Here is a 17899-nt window from a genome sequence, read left to right on the forward strand (position 1 = left end):
ATCCTCTGCCCTATAAATTGCCATTCGCCTCAAGGCCCTCTGGTCTTTGTGTCTTCAGCTCTTTGGGTTGTGCATTTGCTCCTGCCCCTCACCTTAGCACTTCAAAATCTGCCCTCAGGCAAAGGCTGGGGAGATCGTAGGGTTTATCTTACTGGTTCCATCTCAGGGACCACACTTGGCACTAACTATGGGGTCCTTGTTGGGATACAGTTGCTTCCTGTATGTGTCCAGTTTTCTAGCTGTTTATGCCAGAAAGCCAAGTTCCATTTCAATTTTTTTCCCTCAGCCAAGACAGAAGTCTTTGGCTTGATTTCCAGTCTGAATCAATATCTAACCTAAAACACCTATATTAAAAGAGGTGTATTCGTGGCTGGTTTGCAAAGTGACCATGATTGGTAGTTATTGGTTGGTTGCTTCGCTTGTCTTCGCTCTTCTGGAGCCACTGGGACCTCAGAAGGACCTTGCCAGCCTTACATGAGTTTGCGGAGGAGACTCCCAGAATGGAGACTTTGTCGTTCCTTAGATACAATGTAACCAAGATTGGGGGTTATATTCTCAATGCATTACTAATGGGAGCCAAGGACAAAAACCTCTCTAAGGACGATCTCTATCCAAACCCAAAGCCTGAGGTATTGTACATGATCTACACAAGAGTCTTACAAATTACTGTATGGGGTCCAGCTGGAACACTTCTACATGATGCCAGTGAACGTAGAAGTCATGTATCCACATATACTGCAGGGCTTTTTACCAATCAACAATTTATTCTTTCATCTGGACTCCTTCATGCCCGTCTGCCGAGTGAATGACTTTGAGATCTCTGATATTCTGTATCCAAAAGCCAAACAGACAGTTCGGTTTTTGAGTGGCATTACCAACTTTATTCACTTTAGAGAAGCATGCCAGGAGACGTATGAAGAATTTCTTTTGCAAAAATAAGTCCTCTATGGACAAAATGCAGCAGTTAAACCGTGGGCACCAGGAAGCATTAATGAAACTGAAGACGCTGGAGTCAGTTCCAGCTGCAGAGCAGGAAGAGTCCCGGCAGCTTCTGGATGATGTTCAGGAGCTGCAGCGCTTGCTGAACCAGGAGTTTAGGCAGAAAACGGCAGTGCTGCAGGAGGGGATTGTTCAAAAGAAACCAGATTATTTCAGGAGAAAACAAGCATTTGAATGAACTCAAGTTGTTAGTGGTTTCTTTGAAAGAAATTCAAGACTGCTTGAAAAGCAAAGTTGTGAACTCACCCGAGAAGGTAAAAGACCCTGTCCAGAAGCTCCAGAGTTCCCAGCAAGAAGTGCTGGAGAAGTATGAACTCTATAGAGACTCTGGATGACTTGCCTCCCCGTCAGCTGGAGGTGCAGATGTATCAAAAGAAAATCCAGGACCTTGCCGATCACAGGGAGAAACTAAGGGGCATCTTGAAGGAGAGTGTTGCTAGAGTTTTCCTGCCTGGCCCACAGCAGGACAAATCTTTGTCACCCACCAGTCCCACAGCAGCTCAGACCCAACCAAGTAAACACAGAGACTTATATTGCTTACAAACTGTATGGCTGTGGCAGGCTTCTTGCTAACTGTTCTTATAGCTTAAATTAATCCATTTCCATAAATCTATACCTTGCCACGTGGCTCATGGCTTACAAGCATCTTTTCATGCTGCTTGTCATGGCGGTGGCTGGCAGTGACTCCTTCTGCCTTCCTGTTCTTTTTCTCCTCTCTGTTAGTCCCGCCTATACTTTCTGCCTAGCCACAGGCCAATCAGTGTTTTATTTATTGACCAATCAGAGCAACTTGACATACAGACCATCCCCCAGCACAGCCAAGTGCAGACCATCTCAGACACCTTCACTCAGGCCCGTGGTCCTAATCATCCTCTATGCAGACCTGCTGGGTAAAGCCACAAGGAACCCGAGAATGGGCTCCCACAGGACATACAGAACATCCCACAGCACATCCCCCCCCCTTCTTTTTCAAAAAGGAAGGTTTTAACCTTAACAAAGTAAAATTACATTAATTTGGGAATTTGGGCGTAGCTTCTCTTACTACTTCCTGCTGGAGGGGGGTGCTGTATCTTATGGGGATACAAAGAAAATTTTAGGATTATGGAATAGTCCATGAGGCTGTATTGTCTGAGTCAGTTGCTTTCATAACCATTCTGGATGTTGGATCATCTGGGCCATGGTGTCATCGGAGACCTTTCAGGGGGTCTTGGCTGGTCAAACCTGATGTATCTTAATCTGGAACAAATCCATAGCCTCTGGCTTTCTGTGGGAACAAAAGCAGAGTCTCCTTTCCAAAGCAACACATCCTTAGACATAAATTTCGAAATTGAAATACCTTTAAAATATACACATTTATTTAACTGAGCAGTCTTTACAATCAAATGTCTTTCTGCAGTTAAAAATCCCAAAGACAATATAATCCAGACTCTCTGTGTGATATCTATCTTTACATGGCTTATTTTTTATATTACTTTTACTTTCTCTTTAAAGACTTTATTTTTTAAAAACTTTCTATTTCTTTATATAACTGTCTATGTTCCTTTTCCTCTCTCTTCCAAGCCTATGTACATTTTTACACACATTGTAAAGCATTTAAAGTCTTGTTCCACCTGAATCTGTCTTATTGTGAATCTATTGCTTTAAACTGTAGCATTTGTGACTGAAATGGTGCTATGGCTGCTGGCTCTGCCCACCTCAGCTTCCCAACATGGTGGTAGTTTACCGCCAGCTCTGGGAGCTATCGTGGGTCTATACTTTTATCCAAGCAGCGTGTAGGCCAGAAACCTCTTTTTTGTTTTGTACTAGCAAAGGCTAAATCCACCACGCAGCTTATTCCCACCATACTGCAGGTCGAGCGCACACACTAAGAATGCACCAGTAGCTCAAACCGGCAGCTGCTGCTCATTTGAGAGAGAATTAGGAAGCTGTTTTCAGCTCTGTTTTAGAATCTTTTCTCAGGTTTTAGGTAGAAATTCTTGCCAACACGTTGGGCGCCATATGTAGATGTAACCAACCATCTTATTAAATAAGAAACACAGAACCAATGCAAAGAAGAAAGCCAAGAGGTCAGAGCTAAGAACTAAAACCTCACCCTTCCTCCTGCGGTGGTCCTACCTCTCTGAACCAGAGCTGCTTCCTGTGTGTCTGTCCTTTTATAGTGTTTCTGTTCTGCCTTCTCATTGGTTGTAAACCCAACCACATGACCACCTCGTCACGTCCTGTCTGTATAGACCTCCAGGTCTTCTATGGTTGGTATGGAGATTAAAGGCATGTGTATCCAATACTGGCTGTATCCCTGAACACACGGAGACTTACCTAGCTCTGCCTACCAAGTGCTGGGATTACAAGTGTACACCACCACTGCCCTGTTTTCCTATGGCTTGCTAATAGCTCTGACCCCCGGGCAACTTTATTTATTAACATACAAATAACATTTTAATACAAATAAAACATCACCATAGGAGAGCCTGAACTCGGAGGACCAGATTGAAAGTGGTTCACAGAACGAAGGAAACGGAAGACTGAAGAAAACTCACTCAGAACACTGATGACTGTGAAGGAGGAGAAGCTTGCCACGGCACGCTTTGAGAATGAAGGAGAATCAGGAGGACCTGAAGCAGTCCAAGCGGACAGTGATCGAGGATTGCAATAAAGTTCAAGAAAAAAAGAGGAGCTGTCTGTGAGCAAGTAGATCCCACAGATTAAAGCTGGTTAGCGGATGTCGCTGGTACTTCTATTGGCATCACTGTAACCATGCCGAAGGGAAACGGGAAGGCGGTGTACTGGAGGGCTGGCTGCCCGTGTGGACCAAGGCCGCACTCTGAACAGCCTCTTCTTCAGCTCTGCAGTCTTCTATTCTAGCATGACACCCCTCCGTGGTCTTCTCAATGTCCTCCTGGGACTTCTGACATAGAAAATGCATAAAAATAATAACCTGATTTCTGTTAAGAGCTTTGAAAGCATAAAAACTGAATTCTGGGGTGTAATGGTTAATCTTCACTGTCAACTTGTTGGGATTTTTTTGTTTGTTTGTTTAAGAAAGGGTTTCACTATGTCACCCTGGTTGTCCTGGAACTCACTCTGTAGACCACCAGGCTGGCCTCCAACACAGAGATTCTCCTGCCTCTACCTCTCGAATGTGGAGATTAAAGGTGTAAACTACCATACTTGCTGAGGTTTAGAATCGCCATGAAAATACACTGCTGGGTGTGTATGTAAGAGTGTTTCTAGGAGCTGGGCAGTGGTGGTGCACACCTTTAATCCCAGCACTTGGGAGGGAGAAGCAGGAGAGCTCTAAGTTCGAGGTCAGCCTGGTCTATAGAGTAAGCTCCAGTACAGCCAAGGATACACAAAGAAACCGTCTTGGGGGGGGGAAAGTGTTTGCGGGAAGACTCCCCCTCAATGTGGGCATCACCAGACTCTGGGCCCGGGTCCTAGACTGACTCAAAGGTAAGAAGTGAGCCGAGTTGCTCTCCGCTCTCTGACAATGGATATGATGTGATCCACTGCCCCACACCCCTGATACCATGCCTTCCCTGCCGCGATGCCTCGTACCCTTAAATTAGGAGACAAAATAAAAAACCTTCTGTAGCTAAAGTGGTCTCAGGGCATCCCATGATGCAATGTCTAGGTTCTTGGCGGCTCAAAGAATTGAGCAAGATGCAGAGCAGCCGCAATGAAAATACAGATGTGCTTAAAGAGAGAGTGGAAATATAGGATATACTCCATAGGCTGGGAGCAGGCTCAAGCGGTGGTGTGGTTCTGTTATGGGGTACCTGAAGATTAAAAACTCCAGAGAATTCGGAATAAGTCATATGGAGTCTTTATCGCCGGTGGGACCATCCCAAGCAGAGTAGCAGGAAGCTGCCTGGACCTTCAGTTTGAGTTTTTGAAGACAAACCCCACAATTGTGCTGTATACAGAAAGGTAACTCTGGACATCTGCAGCAAGCAAGCATTGTTTACAGAAGCAGAAAGATAGCAGTTAAATGGTCAGGCAGTTCTCATAACCGTTAGGTCAGGAACACATTGTATAGGAATTTATGGCTGGTCCAGAGACCGGTTTACTCTAGAAATTGATGGCTAGTCTAAATGACCAGAGACCAGTTTACCCAAGATAGTTGTTAGCACTTAGAGCATTCTTAGGAATACTTTCATGAGATGGCAGAGCAACAGTTCAGTATCCCACTACAGTTCAAGCGCCCCACTTACTAGACCCATGGCCTTTTATTAGCAAAGGGAAGGGACCAGTTCTCTGAAGAGGTTTATTTTTTCCATGGCTGACATAGGGGATTACTTTTCTTTGTTTGTTGGAGAGAATTGTACAATCCTCAAGCAGTCCCAGGGATAATCTTCCTCAGTTGCTGGATTCCAGCATTAACCTTAGCACTCACAGTCATAAAAGCCAGACTGGCCTCCTGCCTCACTCACCCCCTTCCTCTTCTTCGTTAGGTACCTCGTCACAGCTGTGAGAATAACACAGAGGGAACCTTAAAGACACCCTAAAAGAACAAGATACTCGGGGAGTTTTGATGTGTCTCCAATGTTATAAGGCCGAAACAGAACTGATCATCCCCGAAATCTGCCCCTACAAGTCTTCTTCACCTTACCCAGCAGAAGCTCCATCCAACAGTGGCTCAGACACTGTGACATCATCCTCATCACCTCACTTTTTCTTTCCTTCAATTCAGCACACCATCAGGCCTCTCTCTAAGTCTTAGCCCAAATTCAGTCATGTTCCTACCACCCTGGTCTTCGTCCACCATCAGCATTGTGTGTGTTGTGTTCACTGAATGGAGCCTGACACCTGTCAAGCACTTGATGGATGCGTGAATGCTGACGTTGTAGTTGGGGGAGATTACTAGTGAGGCGTGGGCTCTTCAGGATGAAAGTGTCAAAGGAGTACAGAGTACATATGACCAGGAAATGCAGATGAGAAGGGTTATGAGTGGAACGAAGGTGCGATGACTATTATTGGTTGTTGATTTCACAACATCTGGAAAGAACTACAATCCAGAAATGCAGGGCATACCTGTGAGAGATTTTTTTTTTTTTGCTTGAAGTGGGTGAATCCACTTTTAGTCTGGATCTTTGATGTAGGAAGACACACATCTTTGATCTGGATCTTGAAGTGGGAAGGCACACCTTTAATCTGGACCACACCTTCTGCTGCAAAGTCTATATAAGGACATGGAAGAAGGAAGCTTTTGCTCTTTGCTTGCTTGCCCTCGCCTTGCTGGCACATCCATTCCTTCACTGGCACTGAAGCCTACTTCTTTGAAATTCCAGCATCTACTGAAGACCAGCTGAGACATCCAGCTTTGTGGACTGAGCAACTACTAGATCCGTGGACTTTGTCTGTTCACAGCTGGCCATTGTCAGATTAGCTGGACTGCAGCCTGTAAATCATTCCAATAAATCCGCCATATATACACATATAAATGTATATATCCATATATGAGAGCGAGAGAGAGCACAAAAGTGATTAATACAGAAGGGCATGTAGAAATGTGGCTGGTATGTTAATCTAAGGTATTTGAAGTTCAGCTAAAAGCAAGAAAGGAGATGCTGGCAAGATGGTTCACTAGGTAAAGGTTCTTGCTGCCAAGTGTAATGACCTGAGTTTTGTCTCCAAAACCCACATGATAGAAGACTCCAAGTTGTCATCTGACTTCTGTGTATGTGCTGTGCATACATACACTCATGCACACACACAATAAATAAATGTAATAAAAGGTGGGGCAGGAAGGTAGGGCCAGAATGTGAAACTTGACCATTATAGAAAGTCCACTCTCAAAAAACACCAAAGGAGGGGTCATAAGGCCACATTATTTTTGTTATTTTACTCTTTTTTTTTTTTAGTGTGTGTGGGGGGCGCCACCCAGCTCTCAAATCACACACAGAGGTTTATTCTTACTTATGATGCCTAGCCTTAGCTTGGCTTAGTTTTTTTGCCAGCTTTCCTTAATTTATTCCATCTGTCTTTTGCCTCTGGGCTTTTCCCATTCTTACTTCTGTAAATCTTACTCTTATTCCTTGGTTGTGTAGCTGGGTGGCTGGCCCCTGGAGTCCTCTTCCTCCTCTCTTTCCTCCATCTTTCCCCTTCTATATATTCTCTTCTCTCTGCCTGCCAGCCCCTCCCATCCTTTCTCCTGCCTTGCTATTGGCCATTGACTTCTTTATTAGACCATCAGGTGTTTTAACAAAGTAACACAGCTTCACAGAGTTAAACAAATGCATCATAAAAGAAACACACCTAAAAATACTATTCTACTAAAGGCCAGATACAAAGAAACTGGTTGGTCCTTATTTGAATGATGATTATCAGTGAGGTCAATATCCAGATCTATTGAGCAAAAGGGTTATAAAGTTTGAAGGCACACAAGAAGTGAAGCCTTCAGGACTGGGTAGATAAATCCTTTGTGGGGTATAAGGCAGAGCAGGAGTCTAGGGTGATTTGTAGCCTGGGTCACTTGAGGGTGCCAGTGTCATTCACTAGACGCTAATTTCAGTCTCATTTTCCTGTCACTGGGCTGCAAAGTTCCAGTGATGGAGCACAAAGCTTAAGCCACACATCCAAATTCACCCAGCTGCCAGCAGAATCCTGACTTAAGCACGGTTAGCCAGCCTCTTCCCATCCATTATGAAAGGTCACTCCTAGAATATAAACATCATTTTGGACATGACTTTGTGGCTTCTTGCCGCATTTTTTAAAAAAATTATTTAACTTTATTTACTGTGCATTGGTGTGAAGGTTCCAGATCCCCTAGAACTGGAGTTACAGTTGTGAGCTTCCATGTGGGTACTGGGAATTGAACCTAGGACTCTTAACTACTGAATCATCTCTCCAGCTCCTTCTTGTCCCACCTTGATACTCTGAGAAAGCTAAAGAAGGATCATGTGTAGGCTTCCCTAAAGAAAGGTTCAGATTTGTGATAGTGACCTGAAACTCAACATCCTTGCCTCAAGTGCTGGGATTACAGGCATGTAAGCAAGCCTGCTTGCTTCTCACTTAAAATATTTTGTGTTTGTTTTGTCTGTATGTATATCTGTGTCCCACATGTGTGAAATGCCCACAGAAGACAGAAGAGATTGTTGCATCCCTTGGGACTGGAGTTACAGGTAGTTGTGAGCCATCATGTGTGTGCTGGGAATTGAACTCAGGACCTCTGAAAGAGAAGCCAGTGCTCTTAACTGTTGAGCCACCTCTCCAACCCCTGCTTCTCACTTTTTTTTGTATTTTGCATTTTTTAAAAAGATTTATTTATTTTATGTATATGAGTGCTCTATCTGCATGTATACCTTTATGCCAAAGACAGTATCTGATCCCACCATAGATAGTTGTGAGGTACCATGTGGTTGCTGGGAATTGAACTCAGGACCTCTGGAAGAGCAGCCAGTATCCTTAACTGCTGAGCCATCTCTCCATGCTCCCCTCCCCCGACTTCTCACTTCTTGAGAAAACCTTTTCCCTTGAGTGGTGAGGGGGATAGTTAAAAGGACAATTTGCTAATCTGTTCAACTTTAGAACCAATGAGCACAGTAGCCAGAGTCCCTTCACCAGGAAGGCTGGGATACCTAAAGGTCCTTCCCAGGCTTGGCTGTGTGCCCAGGGACAGCAGCCATGAAGAGAGCAGGATGCACCTTTCATCCATCGCCTGAAGAAGAAGGTTGATGAGAAGCAAATAGATCTGTCTAGAGCCAAAGGACTACAAGGAAGGCTAGCAACAGGTGGCAAGTAGATTTAGGAGGCTGAGTATTCCAGAAGGATCTCTGAAAATTATCTATAAAGGAGGAACAGAACTTGAAGATCATTGTCAAAGCCACTCACTTGGACATAAGTAGTTTACATAGCAATGGCCTTCCCTTTTATGGAGTGGAGGTGGTAGTATAGCATGGCAATAATGGGAGTTAGACTTTCAAAACATGCACTGTAAGGAGGTAAGAGAATTGCGTTCATATACTTAAAAGCCTTTATTAAGCTCCTATATGCTTATGAAATAGGAGGTGGTAATACATGATTATCACATGAATGAATAAATAGACCATTATAGGCTAGTGCAGCTGGAGGTGGCTTTTAATGTAATGAAGTGTTATGCCTAATTATAGGAAAGCACTGCGTGTAAATTTTTAATCATGATGCTAAAGATGGCTCTTGGAATTAAGCACATACTCTTTGATTTTAAGAGTGGCTTTGAAATAGCTGACTTTTTTGACCTTCAGTTGACCCTTCTATGGGTGTTAATGCATCCATCAAGTCAGGAAGTCCACCTTTACGATGAACATTTAAAAAGTAATAAATGAGTCTCATTGGAGACATATCCCAGCGGTCCTAGCTACTTAGAAGATGAGACTCAGTGAGTCCAAGACCAACCTGGATAATATAGTGAGATTCCGTCTCCAAATAAACAAAACATTCTGAACTTAAAAGAGCTTCATAGATCCTTTACTTTAAAAAAAAAAAGATTTATTATTTAGTTTTTTTTGAGACATGATTTCTCTGTGTTAACAGTTCTAGCTATCCTGGAACTCTCTTTTTGTAGATCAGGCTAGCCTTGAACTCACAGATCTGCCTGCCTCTGCCTCCTGAGTGCTGGGATTAAAGGTGTGAGCTACCACCACCTGGCAAGATTTATTTTTATTAATGTGTCTGGGTATGTGTATGTGTGTGGATGTCTGGAGATCAAAGAAGGGTATAGGATCCCCTAGAGCTGGAGTTAAAGCAGTCGGGGGAGGGCACTCAGTGTGGGTGCTGGGAATTGAACTCAGGACCTCTAGAAGAACAGCAAGTACTCTTACCCACTGAGTCATCTCTCCAGCCCTCATGGTCTTTTATTTTCGGAACTATTTGTACTGATCTTAGTAACTATTGACATATAACCTGAATTAGTAGACAGAATGAAAAACTTCATGGCTGAGATCTTATATGACAGCCTTGTCACTTAAAATGGAACTAAATTATTATGCCCAAAACCAACTTGTCTTTACCATTCATATTTGATAACTAGCATCCAGAAAGCAGTGGGTCACTGCAAAAACCATTAAAACTGTGTCTGTTGTACTGTATTATATAGTTATATATGCACACAATTTTCCCCAAGGCCTATTCCCTGCTCAAGAGGGAAATTTACTGTGTCTAAAAATTCATTTTAGACATTTTAGACACAGTTCCCTTTTTGCTGATATGTTTACAGTGTCTTTGAACAGAAAACAGGAAGGATTACAATCTGCTTCCTTAAATAATGACATGGCAAAACGTGACAGGAAAAACAAACAATTCTAAGTTAGTTAAGAAACTCTGTTTCTTAAATCAGTAACAGACACATTTAGGTTAATTTGTTACAGCAAAGCATGGTAGCTTGCCTCACAGTTATCACATAATGTGCCTTGTTTGACCTTTCACAGCCAAAATGCATGGCAAGCTGGACATGGTGGTGCCATGGTTGGGCAGGGTTTTCTTTTGCCTTTCCAAGAGAATGAAGGCATCCAACTAAGGAATCTGAAGACCACTGGACAAATGGGACATGTGAAGAAAAAGGACAAATCATCCAGAAAAAAAAAATGTCTCAAGAAAGGAGTAAATTGGCCTATTGGTATATCACATCTCCAACAGGATAAAATTTCATAAATCTTCCTAAATGTTTGTTTCTGCTGTTCCTTACAGACATACAATGCAAATGGTCTCTTTGTAGTCCCAATGCAATTAAAAATTAAAGCTGGCTTTGGAGTTGGAGTTTGGCTCTCTCATTCTCTAAACCCAAGCATTCTTGTTAAAAGGAAATTGTCCTTTGAGTCAGGATCTTTCCCTAAAGCTAGCAATCTGCAATCTGGTCCTCTCACAGGGGAAAGAACCCAAACTGAATTACATTGTGTTGTTGACATTATTTTAATATGGTGTTTTAACTATTCACATCCCACCATGTGTACAAAATGACCATCAGTGAGTGTACAGAGCTAATCAACACTTTCTCATAAGATAGGTTTGTATTGGGTGACTTGGCCCATCCCTGTCTAGGTCTTGTAATAACAGGTAGGATTGGTGTGTAAAAAGCATCTTCAAAGGACTGGTAAGATGACCCATGGGATGAAGATGTCTGCTATCAAGCCTGATGACCTGACTTTGAGTTTGATCCCTGGGACTCACATGGCAGAGAGGATCAACTCCTGAGAGCTGGTCCTCAGACCTCCACGTACACACTGATGTTCCCGACCCCATTTTATTTTTCTTAAGATTTATTAGTTTTATTATTTGCGTGTATGAATGTTTTACCTGCATGTATGCAGATGTGTGTGCACCACGTGCATACCTGGTGTCCTCGGAGGTCACAAGAGTGTGTCAGATCCCCTAGGTCTAGAGCTACAGATAGTTGTAAGCCAACATTTGGGTGCTGGGAATAGAAGAATCCAGGCCCTCTGCGAGAGCAACAAGTGTTCCTAACTTCTGAAACACCTCTCTAGCCCTCTCCCATTTTAAAAATGTAATAAAAGAAATAAAGCATCTTTGAAGGCTGGACAGTGCTCACCTAGCTTGTTTTAAAAAAAAAAAAAAGTCTTTCTAGTGGCTGCTGCTCTGCTTCTCTCATCTTTCCGCTTCACCCATTTCAGCACTCAAGAGGCTGATGGAGGAGGATCACCTTTGAGTTTGCAATTAGCCTGGACTATCTAGCAAGTATCAGGTCAACCTGAACTACAAAGCTACAAAGCAAGACTCCTGGTCCTCAAGTGTGTGCCACTCTGTTCGACTGTATTTTGTTGTTGTTTTTTGGGGGAGTTGAGATAAGGTATGTAGCCCAGGCTTGCCTAGAACTTACTAGGAAACCCAATCTGGCTTTGTCTTTTATGTATTTGGGTGTTTCATGTATGCACACATGTATGTCTGCATACTAGAAGATGGTATTGCCAGGAAGTGGTGGCACATGCCTTTAATCCCTGCTCTTGCGTGGCAGAGGCAGGTGAATCACTGAGTTCGAGGCCAGTCTGATGAGTTCTAGGAAAGCCTGAGCTATTATATAAAGAAACCCAGTCTCTAATGCCTGGGGGGCACTCACCAACCTAAGACAGAGCACCTGTGTGGCCTGGGCAGACATCTCCATGACAGGTAAGGTGACCTGCTGACATCCCACGCAACCCAAGCCAGAAGCTCATTTTTTAATAAAAGGGGGACCTGCAGGGCCCTGGCCCCCATTTTGGGTAACTGTTGCCTTGCTTGCGGACCTTGACCTTGATATCCTCCCAATGCTAATTCCCTGCCAGGTTCCACCCTCCTGAATTCTTAAGGGAAGTTCCTTGTCTGTGTATCCTGAATAATGGGCATTAACAGCTTAGATGCAAGATTGTAAAACATCAGTAGCGAACTTCTGCCCTCCAGGGTCCTCCCATTATGCTGTAAGCCTATATTTAAGACCTCCTACCCCCTTCAAGAAATGACATTTGACATTTAAAATTTATATATATATATATATATATATATATATATTTGAATGAATACTGTGAATGTAATCTATGAATACCACAAATGTGATTAATATCATGAGTGTAATTTAATAAATAAATAAATAAATAAATAAACCCATTCTCAAAAAAACAAAGACAAAAAAGGAAGAGGGTATTAGGTCCCATTGAACAAGTTATAGATGGTTGTGAGCTGACGTGTGGGTGCTGGGAATTGAACCCAGGACCTCTGGAAGAGTCTCCAAGGCTCTTAATCACCAAGACATCTCTTCAGCCCCCATGTTGACTTTGAACTCACAGTAATCCTCCTTCCTCAGTCTACCTAGTACTAGGACTACATGTATGTGCTACCAGGCTTAACTCATATTCTTTTAATCATTTAATAATGAGCTAATATTATATATATTTTAAAGATTTATTATATATACAGTGTTCTGCCTGCATATATGCCTGCATGCCAGAAGAGGGCACTAGATCTCATTACAGATGGTTGTGAGCCACCATGTGGTTGCTGAGAATTGAACTCAGGACCTCTGGAAGAGTAGCCAGTGCTCTTAACCACTGAGCCATCTCTCTAGCCCCCTAATATTATATAATAAAATCTATTAAATTTTAAAACATATAGGAACTATGGATAAATCTCAAATATTTTTCAAGAAACCCATTGCAACAGATTGTACTTTCCAAAAATGGCTGCACCTATTTAGTCTCTCTATGCTTTTTTTTTTAAACCTTTAAAAAGAAATGTTTTATTAGGAACCAGCAGTTAAAAGCGCTTTTTAAAGCTTTTGCACAGGACCTGGATTCAGTATCCAGAACTCACATGGCATTCCACAATGGTCAAGTAACTCCAGTTCTAGGGTTTCTGATGCCCTCTGCAGGCTTCTCTAAGTACTACATGCACATGGTGTATATACATACAGGCAGGCAAACATTCAAACACATTAAAAAAACAAGTCTAAAAAAGTAAAAAAAAAAAAAAAAAGAGGGCTTGGCAGTAGAGTATTTGCCTAGTATGCCTAGGTTTAATACTCAGTACTACCAAAAGAAAAAAAAACTGTCATATTAAAATGCTAGATGATTGAAACCCCCGTTATCCAGATCTGTATCCCTCCTCTTTCAGTGACACAGGATTCTTGATTGTCTTGTAGGAGCTACAGTAACCATAAGACCTGTTTCAGTGATTGGCAGTCAGAAGATGGAACTTCCTCCCCAGGAAGGTGGAGCAATATGGGCTGAGTGGGTAAAACTGACATGAAGGTCAGTTTGAACTCTTTTCCCTGGGACAGCTGGAAGCACTGCCTGGCCTGCCCATGGCTATAACCTGCTGGGCAATGAGGCTTGGAATGCACACCAAAGCACAGGGTCTACTCTCCAGCTGAATGGTTCTTAGTGCCCTCTGCTCTCTGGGAGATTCAGTACAAGCTCCTCGTGTTACTGTAGGTAGATGGCCTGATTAGCGAACTCTGTTCAGTGGAGGACAGACAAGTCATTTGTCCATCCTTAGGCTGTGTCTTTGTACACAAGAACTGTTGTTTAAGGAAGGAAACATGAATGACTTGACAATTTACAATACTAAGGGGAAATCCCTCTAAGATGCCCAGGGCCTTATCAGAGTCCCATGTGTGTTACTAACCCTGGATTTTAGGTTTCTTTGTTTTTATTACTGAGGGTTTCTTATAGGTTTTAAGTGTTTGTTATTTGTTTAGGCAGTGTTTTGTGTAGCCCAGGCTGGCCTTGAGCTCTCTATGTAGCTGAGAATTATCTAGATTTCCTCCTACTTCTACCCCTGGAGTGCTGGAATTACAGGTATGAGCAGCTGCACCTATGGGTTACTGAAGATCAAACCCAGGACTTTGTGTACGCTAAGCAAACACTCTACCAACTGAGCTGAGCTGTGGATATCCCTCTGTATGCTGTGAATGTGTTGCTCTGATTTGGTTAATAAAATGCTGATTGGCCAGTAGCCAGGCAGGAAGTATAGGCGGGACAAGCATAGAGGAGAATTCTGGGAACAGGAAGCCTGAGTCAGGAGACACTGCCAGCCGCCGCCATGAGAAGCAAGATGTAAAGATGCTAGTAAACCATGAGCCACCTGGCAAGGTATAGAGAGGGAGAAATGGGTTAATTTAAGATGTAAGGTCTAGCTAGCAAGAAGCCTGAGCCATTAGGCCATACAGTTCGTAATTAATATAAGCCTCTGTGTTTATTTGGGTCTGAGCAGCTACGGGCCTGGGCGGGACTGGAAAAAACTCCAGCTACAGAGCTGTGTCTCTAGACCTCTTTTTTCTATTAGCAGCTTGACACAGTACACAAATTCTTATCCTAATAGTGAAATGTTTCACTGAAGCTTGCCCAGTGATTGAGTAAAACCAAAACTTATTATAAGCCACAGTCATCCTAGGGTCCCCCCTGCTATGTAGCCTCCCTGGTTCTGTGGGTTGCAGTCTGATTGTTCTTTGCTTTATATCTAGTATCCACTTATGAGTGAGTACATACCATGTTTATCCTTCTGGGTTTGGGTTACCTCACTCAGGATGATTTTTTCTAGTTCCATCCATTTGCCTGCAAATTTCATGCTGTCATTGTTTTTCTCTGCTGAGTAATACTCCATTGTGTATATGTACCACATTTTCTTAATCCATTCTTTAGTTGACAGGCATCTAGGTTGTTTCCAGGTTCTGGCTATTACAAATAGTGCTGCTATGAACATAGTTGAGCATATATCTTTGTGGTATGATTGAGCATTCCTTAGGTATATGCCCAAGAGTGGTATGGCTGGGTCTTGAGGTAGATTGATTCCCAATTTTCTGAGAAACCACCATACTGATTTCCACAGTGGTTGTACAAGTTTGCACTCCCACCAACAGTGGAGGAGTGTTCCCCTTGCTCCACATCCTCTCCAACATAGACTGTCATTAGTGTTTTTTAATCATAGCCATTCTGAAAGGTGGTATCTCAGAGTCGTTTTGATTTGCATTTGAAAATTCTCTGTTTAGCTCTTTAGCCCATTTTTTTAATTGGATTGTTCAGTATTTTGATGTCTCGTTTGCTGTGGGATGGTCTGTATGTCAAATTGCTCTGATTGGTCAATAAATAAAACACTGATTGGCCAGTGGCCAGGCAGGAAGTATAGGCGGGACTAACAGAGAGGAGAAAAGAAAGAACAGGAAGGTGGAAGGAGACACTGTCAGCCTCTGCCATGACAAACAGCACGTGAAGATGCTGGAAAGCCGCGAGCTGCATGGCAAGGTATAGACTTATGGAAATGGATTAATTTAAGCTGTAAGAACAATTAGCAAGAAGCCTGTCACGGCCATACAGTTTGTAAGCAGTATAAGTCTCTGTGTTTACTTGGTTGGGTCTGAGCGGCTGTGGGACTGGCAGGTGACAAAGATTTGTCCTGACTGTGGGCAAGGCAGGAAAACTCTAGCTACACTCGTTTCCTGAGTTCTTTATATACTTTGGAGATCAGTCCTTTGTTTTTAAAACAAGGTCTCACACAGCCTAGCCATGGGTTTGGATTCCCCAGTTTGTCCTACATACCACTGTAGTAGTTGAAGTGTTTACTATGAAAGCAAGAAGTCCAGAGTTCAGGCCCCCAGAACCTGCATAAATTTGACCACCCGGTAGCTATGGTATCTCACCTGTAAATCCAGCCTTTGAAGGAGGAGACGGGGATCCCCAGAGCAAGCTGGCTATGGAGATTAGCCATGTGGGCAAACTTTGGATTTGACTGGGAGACCTTGCCTCCAACGAATAATGTGGAAGAGTAATCTCAGAAGATTCCCACTATCAACTCTGTGTCTCTACAGATACAAGTACACACACATGCTCCCATACTCATGCGCGTGCACACACACACACACACACACACACACACACACACACACACACAGAATCAAGAGATTTCCTTAAGGAAACAGTCTGTGGTAAGCCATTCTGCCTTCTTCCCTCCAAGTACTCCTCCAAATCTACTCTGCCTCAGAATTCCCCTTGCTCTGTGGCTGTGCATAGGGGCTGACTGGGGCCCTCCTTCAGTTTGTACCCTGAATAGAGGCTTTTCAAAAGTTCTTCTAAGATCCCTGTGTGCTATCTTTTTTAAAATTTTTATTTATTTATTTATTTATGGAGAGGATCTCACCATGTAACTCTAACTGGCTGGCTACTCTATGTAGACCAGGCTGGTCTTGAACACAGAGCTCTGCCTGCCTCTGCCTCCTAGATTCCAGGAATAAAGGCATGTGCTATCATATCCGGCACCCTGTAAATTTTTTTCAGACAATCAAAATTTAGGTCCTGACTAATTAGCTATTAATTAATGTTAAGTGCTGGGGAATGAATCCTGGGCCTCAAGCCTCTAGGTTGGTGCTGTACCTGAGCTATTATTCCCCCCCCCCACACACACACACCTCAGTTCTTCCCTACCGCCCCCCCCCCAGACAAGATTTCTCTGTATAGCTTTGGAGCCTGTCCTGGAACTCACTCTGTAGACCAGTCTGGCTTCGAACTCACAGAGATTCATCTGAGTGCTGGGATTAAAGGCCTGTGCCATCACAACCCAGCCCTCCCCCAGTTTTAAGGGTTTTACTATGGATTATTTCAGATGGGCTCTTCCTATGTAGCTCAAGGTGACTACATTCACAGTCCCCTGTTTTCCACAAGGCCTAGCAATCTTTTTTTTTTTTTGGGGGGGGGGGGTCCAGACAGGGTTTCTCTGTGTAGCTTTGCGCCTTTCCTGGGACTCACTTGGTAGTCCAGGCTGGCCTCGAACTCATAGAGATCCGCCTGCCTCTGCCTCCCAAGTGCTGGGATTAAAGGCGTGCGCCACCACCACTGCCCGGCCAAGGCCTAGCAATCTTAACTAGTTACATTTGCAACATTTTGGAGCAAGGTCACATTCTGAAAGTCCCAGAGGTTAGGATTTCAAAATGTCCAGGGGGAGAGGTACAATTAAGCCTGTAGCAGAGAACAAGAACCCAGTCAGATTTCCCTAAACAACTGACTGGGAAGGGAGAGACTCAAGGAGAATATCCTGAGGATGTCTTGGTGTGTCCCTTCACCGCCAGCTTGCAGGACAGTATTTTAACTGTGTAAAAAGCATGATGCCAATTGTATCCATTCTATAGCCGGAGAAAAATTGGGCCAAGCCCTCCCCTTCTTATCTGTCTGAAGAAATCTGGCATACCTGTTTAATATTTTTCAATTTGGAGTGATTGTATGAATACTTTTTATTGTTCAGCACTGGGCACCGGGGTCTCACACACACCAGGCAAGGATTCTATCGAAGAACTAGACACCTGACTCTACTAATAGCTTTTAAGCACTTGCAGGAAACCAAGCAGAATGCTTTAATAAATGTCTGGCACATGCTAAATCACTTCACTGTGGCAGTAATAAAATTGTTACCTCTTTGCGTACTTACATGGGGGAAACTGAGTCAGGGGGAG

The 17899-nt window shown here is 43.3% G+C and overlaps 1 pseudogene; it reads left to right on the forward strand.

Annotated features, from left to right (window-relative positions):
• Positions 1–500: 500 nt before the first annotated feature.
• Positions 501–3683, forward strand: LOC114690603 (annotated as a pseudogene).
• The last annotated feature ends 14216 nt before the right edge of the window (positions 3684–17899 follow it).

This window comes from Peromyscus leucopus, chromosome 15 (genome assembly GCF_004664715.2).
Source record: "Peromyscus leucopus breed LL Stock chromosome 15, UCI_PerLeu_2.1, whole genome shotgun sequence".
Taxonomy (NCBI): domain Eukaryota; kingdom Metazoa; phylum Chordata; class Mammalia; order Rodentia; family Cricetidae; genus Peromyscus; species Peromyscus leucopus.